This window comes from Heterodontus francisci, chromosome 34, assembly GCF_036365525.1.
Source record: "Heterodontus francisci isolate sHetFra1 chromosome 34, sHetFra1.hap1, whole genome shotgun sequence".
NCBI lineage: Eukaryota > Metazoa > Chordata > Chondrichthyes > Heterodontiformes > Heterodontidae > Heterodontus > Heterodontus francisci.
Window position 1 is genome coordinate 44077180 of NC_090404.1, and position 11178 is coordinate 44088357.

Sequence of the window (11178 nt, forward strand, 5' to 3'; positions counted from 1 at the left end):
TACTAGCTGACTGAGAGTTCTAACCTTCTGGTCCACACTTTCCAAATCGATAGTATTCCAGTGTTAAAAACCATGGCGGCATCATTCATTAAACTAGGTTTATGTCTCTGTCCTTTTGTTATTTCCTCATCACCGAACTCTTGTCCCAGCAATTGTTGCATTAGTACCTTGTAAATCACTCAGGTCTTCTCAAGGCACCAGTCAGGTCGCTGGATGTCAGATATTCAATATTACCGGTACCAACTCATGCTGTAGTTAGTTCTGGATAGTCTGGGTTCGTCTAGGGTGAAGGGGGCTGGGGTTTCACCTGTCGTCTCAGTTAACACAGTGGTGGTATGAGGTGGAATTGTGGATTAGGGCGACTTCGAGTACATTCGCCATGGCCCACTCCCGCTGCATTGGGAGATCTGTTCGTCTTTAATTTTTGACCTAAAGGTGAGGTCCCCTAATCCTTTGCTGCATCCAATCCTCACATAGCCTTGTGGTCGGGACCAACATATGCTTGCATGGCTCCCATTCGCAGGGCAGCCCTGCTGCAGTTTTTGATAAGGCAAAAGCTTTCGTCCACATTGTGACTATGCTGTGACATTTGATGTCTGTAATTAAGTTCTTAAAGCTGCTGGATCTCTTGTTTTGGCATCAGTTCTCATGTGGCCTTGGAACCTACTGTCACCTGCTTATATATATAAAAAAAACACAATCAATTGTGGCTCTGCCCCTGAACCCAATGGGTTAATTTGTCCAATTATATTTGTCAATTTAGAAATTTAAAATTTAATAATGTCCCATAGATATAAATTATACTCTCAGCAATGCAGAACTTTTGTGGTGGATTAAATAGAAAAACAACAGCTATAGCAGGGTTAATTTTTTTGCTTGTCTCTAAGGGGGCGGAGCAAAACCTTCTCAGACGTGTTACTTTACGTAACTTTTTTTAGAAAAAAAAACTTTCCCGATCGAAAAGAACTATACTCCATTTTAAACTGTTTTTAACAATTTCTTTTGATATCCTTGGGGTTTGAAAACAAAATCATTAACATTATCAACTTCAAAGGAAAGCATCGCCATAGGAAAGACAGCATTTTAGATTAAACTCTAATTGTTTCCAAACTTTTAACATCTTTTGTAAGAGGTTTGTAACCCAAGGATTTTTTTTTTTAATCAACAAAGTTGATTCCAAATTCCAATTCACAGGAACAAACATTTAAAAATCAAAACTGCCAGTGTTATATGAGCGAGTCTTATGTCTGGAATTGAAGACTCCCTCAAAACCTGACACAATAAACTTGAAAGTTCATTGTCACCACAAATGAAATTCCAGTTTTCACAACTTAACAGGTCAGTTCATCTTAATAGTATAAATTTAATTCAGACTTATTAACTTATCATACTTATTAACTACACACAGAACAGAATAGCATGTTTTTTTCTTTAAAGAAAAGGGACATTGTCATTTTTTCCCTTGTTCTTTCTTTAGGCGCCTTTTCAAATGACTGTTTAAAAAAAAACCCCAAAAACTAAAGAAAGATTATTTAACATTCTTACAACAAACGATTTAACACCAGCTTCTTAAACAGACTTTAAACAGACAGAATCTTTCCCATATCTCTTTTGTTTATCCTTCTCTCCCTTAAACCAATATTCAATTCCTGACATTTGTTACTTAAAACAGTCAGTAAAACATGTCTTTAATTTAAACTGCAAAAAAAAATGAACAGGTTTTAAACTGGAACTCCAAATACAGCAATGATTTAAATTTCAAATTGGATTTCTGCCAAACATCTTCAGACCTTCAAGGCTGAAGCTTATCTCTTAGAAAATTGTTCATTGCCTTTTCACAGTTGCAAAACCAACTTTTAAAATGAAAGTAAAAACTTTAATTTAAAATATAATTCAATTTTATATCTCACTTCTGTGTGTGCAATCTTAAATTGAACTAAACATACAAAACAATCACTTTTCGCACTCATTCAATTCCAAACAACTTAGAAAAATTGATTCCTGTAATGGGTTATGAATTCCAAGTACCAAAAATCTATGCTAAATTCCCTGTCCCGATGCCAAGGAACACAGGTTCAACTCGTTCACAACCAAAACATGACTCAAGGTTCCCACAAAATATACGCGTGTAAAAATAGAACAAGTAACAGACTCATGCTTTCAACATTAAAGCCAGACAACAAAGAGTTAACGATGGTCAGTTCTACAGAACACAAGCAGCACATCCCAAGGATGTTCATTTCATTCATGGAGGCTTCCAAGATTCACACAGTCGAATCAAAAGACACAGCAACTTGTTTTTGCTCACTTGAAATTTAACTAAAACATAGTCTTTTTATGTTACTCTGCCATAAACTTAGTCATGGAGCCCTCTGGCCCCCAGTTATGAATGGGCCATAGGTAATGCCAAGGTGGGGGCTGAAGGCTCGATTGGGGGTTCGGGGGGGTGGTCATCCCAAGGACTGTAACCATCGTCATGGTGTACCCCTGACCTGTGAACTGTTTAACTGCAAAATCTATCCACGAATGCCACTTGTCCTCCAAATATTTTCAGAGTTCTAACTCCCAATCTGGCCTGGCCATAATTACTCAACCGTTCACTAGTCCGCTAAACTCTTAAATTAGTTCGTACTCGGCGAGACTATTTCAAGTAACTCAAAATAGTACTACAGCCAAGTTCCATCTGGGGTGCCAATTCTGTTTTGTTCACTCAATTCTTAATCCAAAGAATTCACAACAGCAGAATGTGAAAGGTATCTCAAATGTTTTATTCACACATTAAATCATCAAGTACAAGCACTTACAACTTGCACAGTTTACTACCAACCAGGACACAAGGTGATCAGTCTGGGACTTGCGGATGTCCTTTGTTCTCTGAGCCCCAGACTCCGGGTGCTTCTTGCAAGGGTCCCGGGTTCTCGTGCCATCCCAAGTTTCAGTCAGGGGTTAAACCTTGTTTCCAAGACCCAGCCCTCTTTCTTACTCATAGAGGTCTTAGATCATGACAATTCCTTATTTGGTTCTGTAACAGGCTAGTCAGCACTTCTCACTTCTTGCACTTTCCACTGTCTAACCGTTGGTCTAATCATATCTCATGTCCATAGCAACCCTTTATCTGGTTTGTGCAAGGACACTTAGGCTGTTTGCACTGTGACTAATCTCAACCTGTTTCAGCCTGTTTTCCTAGACTGTCTGCAATTCTCTGGGCCACCGGTGTGCTGCCTGCCTTTTTATTCAATCCCGATGGTTTCGACAGTCTGTGTATTGCTGTGTAACTAGCCCTGTGTCTCAACTAAGTTCTTATGTCTTTTTACTGGGTCCACACTCTCCCCCGCCCCCCCCCCCCCCCTTTCTGAATATCAGAGGCCGGAGTGTTAGGTAAGCTCAGTCTGGGTGGCACCCCCAAATCACAGGATTCATTCAGCTCCATTGTGCAATCCGCTTTGTGATTTTATGGCTATTCTCACACTCCCTTTTTTCTGTTTTAATTAACATCACCGGTTATTAGAAGGAAAGAATTTGCAGTAGGGAAACTCAAAGAAGCATCAGAATCTGATGGAGTCGGAAAATTTATCATAACCTGAATACCATAGGATTTTGAACAGGCAAAGAAAAAGCAGTGATCACAGTGGGGAGAAACTGTACACGTGTTTTGTGTGTGGACGAGGTTTCAGCCAATCATCTGGCCTGTCGAAACACAAGTGCAGTCACACTGGGAAGAAACTGTGAAAATGTGGAGACTGTGGGAAAGTATTCAATTACCCATTTCAGCTGGAAACACATCAGTCCAGTCACACTGGGGAGAGACCGTTCACAGGCTCTGTGTATGGGAAGGGATTCACTCAACCAAACAGCGACTTCACACTGAGGAGAGGCCATTCAGCTGCTCTGAGTGTGGAAAGGGATTCACGAATTCAACCAACTTGCTGACACACCAGCGAGTTCACACTGGAGAGAGACCATTCACCTGCCCCATGTGTGGGAAGGGTTTCACTCAGTCATCCACCCTGCTGAAACACCAGCGAGTTCACACTGGGGAGAGGCCATTCACCTGCCCCGTGTCATCCACCATGGTGACAGACCAGCAAGTTCACAAGTGACTACAGTAATTGGATTCGGCTGTTAATCACATCCAGGACTAAACTATGTTCATTGGAGTCTGTTTCTGCTGATAAACTCCAGGCCAGTTACAGGGGTTATTAATATTCTGGATAAATGTCAAATAAACCAGTTTTGTGTTCAGTGCACAGTGTCTCGAGTCTTTTTATAATCTCTAACACAAGTTCATTTCTTCGAAAGTGCTCTCCCTCCATCTTCACCTGCAACAAGTGTGAGGAGCTCATGGTCTTCTTTGTCACTCAGTTTGGGACCATCCAATCAGCTGCCTCTGCTGTTTCCCTCCCTCCACTAGCCCACCAGGTCAAACTGTCTCTAAAGCGCCCCCTGTCCGAGCCCCGAACCCGCATCTTTCTCTAGTTTCTCTCCTATCTTCCTCATGCCCTCTCCGAGCTCATCTTGTCCATGAGACCCATCTCCTCCTCCCTCTTGACCCTATTCCCACTAAACTGCTGACCAGCCAACTTCCCCATGTTAGCTGATATTGTTAATGGTTCTGTCTCTCCTTTAAATCTGTCTTATTCACCCCCTCTGCAAGAGGAACAACCCTTAACCCCACTGTCCTTGCAAACTACCACTTTCTCCAATCTCCGTTTCCTCTCCAAAGTCCTTTGAAGGTGTTGTTGTCTTCCAAATCAGTGCCCATCTTTCCCGGAACTGCATGGTTGAATTCCTCCAATCAGGTTTCCACCCCTGCCACAGTACAGAAACAGCTCTTACAGCCTATGTAACTGAAACAAAGGTAAACTATCCCTCCTTATCTTTCTCCACTTGTCTGAAGCCTCTGACACCTGTCCACTGTTGTCCAGCTGGGTGGGACTGCACCCTCCTGGTTGCATTCTTATCTAATCATAGCCAGAGTATCAGCTGCAATGGCTTCTCTTCCCACTCCTGGACAGTTACCTCTGGTGTCCTCCAAGGATCTATCCTTCACCCCCTCCTATTTCCCATCTACATGCTGTCCCTCAAGAACACCATTTGAAATCACAGCGTTAATTTTCACATGTATGCTGATGGTGCCTGTTGTGTTATTGTGTCCTCAACATAAATATACCAAACACTCTGAGGATGAATGGTGTGTTGAATAAAGGGTTCTTTATTACCAGACTTACAGAACAGCACCAAGATACATGTACTGACTATTGACTAACACTGCTCCAACTGCAATATCATAGGTTGGCTTGCATCAATTCCTGTGATGTATACCAATCTACATATTCAACAGTATGTTAACTAGTACATTAGCAGGTTAAAAAAATCACAACACTCCTTTAAATGGAAGTTTCCTAAATTATATGCTCTGCACATCATGAAATAAGATAATTGTGAACAATATTTACACATATATTGACTCATCAGTCGAGAGTCTCTAAAATGTACAGGTAGTCTGTTGACTCCACTTGATCTTGTCACTGTGAAACTGCTGAGATCTGGAATTGTCAACTCCTCTCTTGACTCATCGGATTGACTGACAACTATCTTGTACTTGAGTGTTGTACATGTCATTTTTCTGAGCTTCCTTCTTAGGACTTGAATGTGAATGTGTCCTTGATGCTACAGGAGTGTCAGACACGATGTTGTTGGATAACTTTCTCAGCTGACATCTATTCCTTCACAACATTGCTCCATTCAGGGTGGTTACCTCCTATGACCGAGGCTCATTACAGATCTTGGACACTTGCTCAGGGTTCCATGTCTTCTCTCAGTCTGACCTTTTGTTCAATCAAGTGATGACTGAAGATTTGACCTAGTTTATTTTTCAAACATGATTTCTTCCAGGGATGGTCATTCTGTGTTTAATTGTGTTGCTCATAGGTGCAATATGGCTATCCTGATTTCAGAGTTAGTGACTTTACTCTCCGCACCATCCTTTCTGCCAGTGTTCAGCCTCAGGTAATGTGGGGATGACGTAATGTGATTTACAGCCCACTTTGCACACATCTTGAAATGGCTAACTGGTGTACTGAGGACAGTTATCTGACACTTATCTCCTCTCGGGAACCAAAAAGACTAAAACATACACTCATTGTGTTCGCTACTGATGCGCTTTATGTATCCATCAATTGGCGAATGATGGGGAACTTGGAGAAGTAGGGGGTAATCAATAGAAAATCGTCACCTTTAACTGAAGACAGGTCAGTGACTATTCTTGACCATGTATGTAATGGAACATCATGTGGATGAAGTGACTCACTGTCTGTGTTGGCTCAGTTGACGTTTTTGGCATACATTGCACATCCTCAATGCTCACTCTATGCTACTGTTGATTCCTGGCCAATAAACTGTCTCATGTGCAAGTCATCTTGACTTTTTAATCCCCTTGTGACCTTGATGTAATTGTGTAAGGTTATTCAGCTGAAACGATTTTGAAATCAACACCTGTCTTCCCCTAAAAATATGTCAGAATATGGCCAAAAAAGTTCTCATATCTGCAGGAACCTCTTGCATTGTAGCAGGCCAACCACTGATGCTGAATTGCCATTATGCCTTTAAGACAGGTTCTTCAGATGTCTCCTCTTGGAGCTCTTCATGTCTTTTCTGTACAAATCACATTCGATCAATATTCTACAGGTCTTCCAGCTCCACATCTGCCTCATCTACTTGCACATCGTGGAATGTCTTCTTGTTTCTTGGGATTAGGTAGTTTGCTCAATGTGTCAGAAGTAACCATGAGGTTTCCAAGTTTATATTGAATCTTGCAGTCATATCATTGTTAACCACGGGTGAGGTACCGGAAGACTGAAGGATAGCTAATGTTGTGCCTTTATTTAAGAAGGGCAGCAGGGATAAGCCAGGGAACTACAGGCCAGTGAGCCTTACATCAGTGGTGGGAAAGTTATTGGAAGGGATTCTGAGAGACAGGATTTATATGCATTTGATTAGGGATAGTCAGCATAGCTTTCTGCGTGGGAAATCATGTCTCATGAATTTGATTGAGTTTTTCGAGGAGGTGACCAAGAGGATTGACGAGGGTAGGGTGATGGACGTTGTCTACATGGACTTTAACAAGGCCTTTGACAAGGTCCTACATGGTAGGCTGGTCCAGAAGGTCCAGACACATGGGATCCAGGGTGAGCTAGCAAATTGGATACAAAATTGGCTTGGTGATAGGAGGCAGAGGGTGGTAGTGGATGTTTGTTTTTCAGGTTGGAGGCCGGTGACCAGTGGTGTGTTGCAGGGATCGGTGCTGGGCCCTCTGTTTGTTATGTATATTAATAACTTGGATGTGAATGTAGGGGGCATGATTAGTAAGTTTGCAGATGACACCAAAATTGGTGGTATAGTGGACAGTGAAGAAGGTTGTCTCAGGTTACAACAGGATATAGATCAACTGGGAAAGTGGGCAAGGGATTGGCAAATGGAATTCAATGCAGACAAGTGTGAAGTGATGCATTTTGGGAAGTTAAACCAGAGCAGGACATATACAGTGAATGGCAGGGCCCTGGGGAGTGTTGAGCAGAGAGACCTTGGGGTGCAAGAAGGCATATGGCATGCTTGCCTTCATCGGTTGGGGCATAGAGTATAAAAATTGGCACGTCATATTGCAGCTGTACAGAACCTTAGTTAGGCCACACTTAGAATATTGCGTGCAATTCTGGTCGCCACACTACCAGAAGGATGTGGAGGCTTTGGAGAGGGTACAGAGGAGGTTTATCAGGATGTTGCCTGGTCTGGAGGGCATTAGCTATGAGGAGAGGTTGGAAAAACTCGGATTGTTTTCACTGGAACGATGGAGGTGGAGGGGTGACATGGACAGAGTGGATAGTAAGAAGCTTTTTCCCAGGGTGGAAGAGTCAGTTACTAGGGGCCATAGGTTTAAGGTGCAAGGGGCAAAGTTTAGAGGGGATGTGTGAGGCAAGTTCTTTACACAGAGGGTGGTGAGTGCCTGGAACTTGCTGCCAGGGGAGGTGGTGGAAGCAGATACGATAGCGACGTTTAAGAGACATCTTGATAAATATATGAATAGGAAGGGAATAGAGGGATATGGGCCCTGGAAGTGCAGAAGGTGTTAGTTTAGGCAGGCATCAAGATCGGTGCAGGCTTGGAGGGCCGAATGGCCTGTTCCTGTGCTGTACTGTTCTTTGTACATAGTTCCCTGAAAGTGGCAACACAGGTAGACAGGGTGGTGAAGAAGGCGTGTGGCATGCTTGCCTTCATCGGCCGAGGCATTGAGTACAAGAGCTGGGACGTCATGTTACAGTTGTACATAACGTTGGTTAGGCCACATTTGAAGTACTGTGTGCAGTTCTGGTCGCCGCACTCCAGGAAAGATGTGATTAAGCTAGAGAGGGTGCAGAAAGATTTCACAAGGATGTTGCCTGGTTTTGAGGGCTTGAGTTATAAAGAGAGATTGGATAGGCTGGGTCTGTTTTCCCTGGAGCAAAGGAGGCTGAGGGGACATGATAGAGATATATAAAATTATGAGAGGCATAGATAGGGTAGATAGCCAGAGTCTGTTTCCCATGGTGGGGGTGACTAAAGCTAGAGGGCATAGATTTAAGGTGAGAGCGAGGACGTTTAAAGGGGATCAAAGGGTTAAATTTTTCACACAAAGAATAGTGGGTATCTGGAATGATCTGCCAGAGGAGATGGTGGAGGCAGGAACAGTAGCGACATTTAAGAGGCATCTGGACAGGTACTTGAATGAGCAAGGCATAGAGGGATATGGAATTAATGCAGGCAGGTGGGATGAGTATAGATAGGCATTATGGTTGGCACGGTCACGGTGGGCTGAAGGGCCTGTTTCTATGCTGTACGACTCTGACTCTATACCCCTTTGTAGTCGAGGTGGTGCATGGTGAGTGCTGTTTTGCAAAAACATTGCCAATGGCTTGTAATCAGTCTTAACAACAAAGCGTTTGCCAAATAGGGATGTATGTAATCTGGTGATTTTGAATACTAAAGCTAATGTTTCATGCTCTATGTTTGAATAGATCACTTGACTGGGTGAAAAACTTTTGGAACCGAATGCAATTGGTCTACCTTCCTCAAGACCCTTTTGCAAAGCATATACCTCAAGTGTAGTTTTTTTCCTTGGGTCATAATATTGCAAATATGCTTCTGCAGAAAGGGACTGTTTTAGTGAATCAAACGTGGGCTGATGCTCTTTCATGCCACCAGAATGGTGTATCCTTTTTTAGTACACGCAGTGGTGCTAAAATTTTAAACAATCAGAAACATCTCTGTAACTCTTCCTTGTTTTGCGGTGTTGGCACTGGTTGTATATTCTCAACCTTACTGGGATCCAGTGTCAGTAGATTGAGCCCGAAAAGCTGATGTGATTCACACTGATAGCACACTTTTTACTATTAAACCCAAGACCTTCTTTTCTAGCTGCCTCCATTATCCAGAATGTTAAACTCCAGCCAACTTATAAGGTTATTATTATCAGTAAAAACAAACCCGAACTGTCAGAATAGAATCGTAGAAAATTTACAGCATAGAAGGAGGCCATTCAGCCCATTGTGTCTCTGCCAGATGGAAAAAAAAAGATATCCAGCTTAATCCCACTTTCTAGTGGTTACAACCTCAAAGAGATTGTCAACATGAAAAATTTCTAACCTTTGCCAGTTCTATTGAAAGGTCACAGACTTAAAACGTTAACTCTGCTTCTCTCTCCACATATGCTGCCTGACCTGAATATTTCCAGCTGATCTTGGTGAATGGCAGAGCAGACCGAAGGGCCAAATGGCATCTTCCAGCTCCTAATTCTTTTGTTCATTAAACCTCAGTCTGGTTCCTCTCAAGCTGCTGAGTGAGTGAATTAAATCTTTCTTGACAAATCACCAAGATAGCAGATGACAAGTCATACCCGAAACATCATTTATTGGTTACGAATCACTACTTAGTTAAATCTGAGCACACAGACACTTTATAAACATGTATAAATACATATAAATGTAATCAGAGTTATTCAGTTCAGCACTAATAGGGAGAGTATTTCACAAAAAAAAGTATCAAATACAGGGGAGAGAGTGGCCAAAGATCAAAACGTCTGAAAATTAGTGGCCGAAGATGAAAAAGTCTGATTTCTTTGACATGAATCATGTAATTATAGCACAGTTATTGAAGCAGACTGGTTGGGTAATGGCAATTTTGTACAAATTTGCATCTGTAATGAATAAAATTAGACTGTACTCAGAATACAATTTCATGAGACTTACCTGACAGCTGATAATTGGTTTTGCAGAGCTTCATGTTCTCAATGTCCTGCTTCTGTCTATTTATAGCTTGTTCATGTAAAAGGTGTTCTGTGAAGATGTGTCAACTTTAATGGAAAGCAATATATATATATATTTTTTTTTTTTTTTCTTTTGGGCCTCCTTATCTCGAGAGACAATGGATACGCGCCTGGAGGTGGTCAGTGGTTTGTGAAGCAGCGCCTGGAGTGGCTATAAAGGCCAATTCTAGAGTGACAGGCTCTTCCACAGGTGCTGCAGAGAAATTTGTTTGTCGGGGCTGTTGCACAGTTGGCTCTCCCCTTGCGCCTCTGTCTTTTTTCTTGCCAACTACTAAGTCTCTAAGACTCGCCACAATTTAGCCCTGTCTTTATGGCTGCCCGCCAGCTCTGGCGAATGCTGGCAACTGACTCCCACGACTTGTGATCAATGTCACACGATTTCATGTCGCGTTTGCAGACGTCTTTATAGCGGAGACATGGACGGCCGGTGGGTCTGATACCAGTGGCGAGCTCGCTGTACAATGTGTCTTTGGGGATCCTGCCACCTTCCATGCGGCTCACATGGCCAAGCCATCTCGAGCGCCGCTGACTCAGTAGTGTGTATAAGCTGGGGGTGTTGGCCGCTTCAAGGACTTCTGTGTTGGAGATATAGTCCTGCCACCTGATGCCAAGTATTCTCCGAAGGCAGCGAAGATGGAATGAATTGAGACGTCGCTCTTGGCTGGCATACGTTGTCCAGGCCTCGCTGCCGTAGAGCAAGGTACTGAGGACACAGGCCTGATACACTCGGACTTTTGTGTTCCGTGTCAGTCCGCCATTTTCCCACACTCTCTCTTGGCCAGTCTGGACATAGCAGTGGAAGCCTTACCCATGCGCTTGTT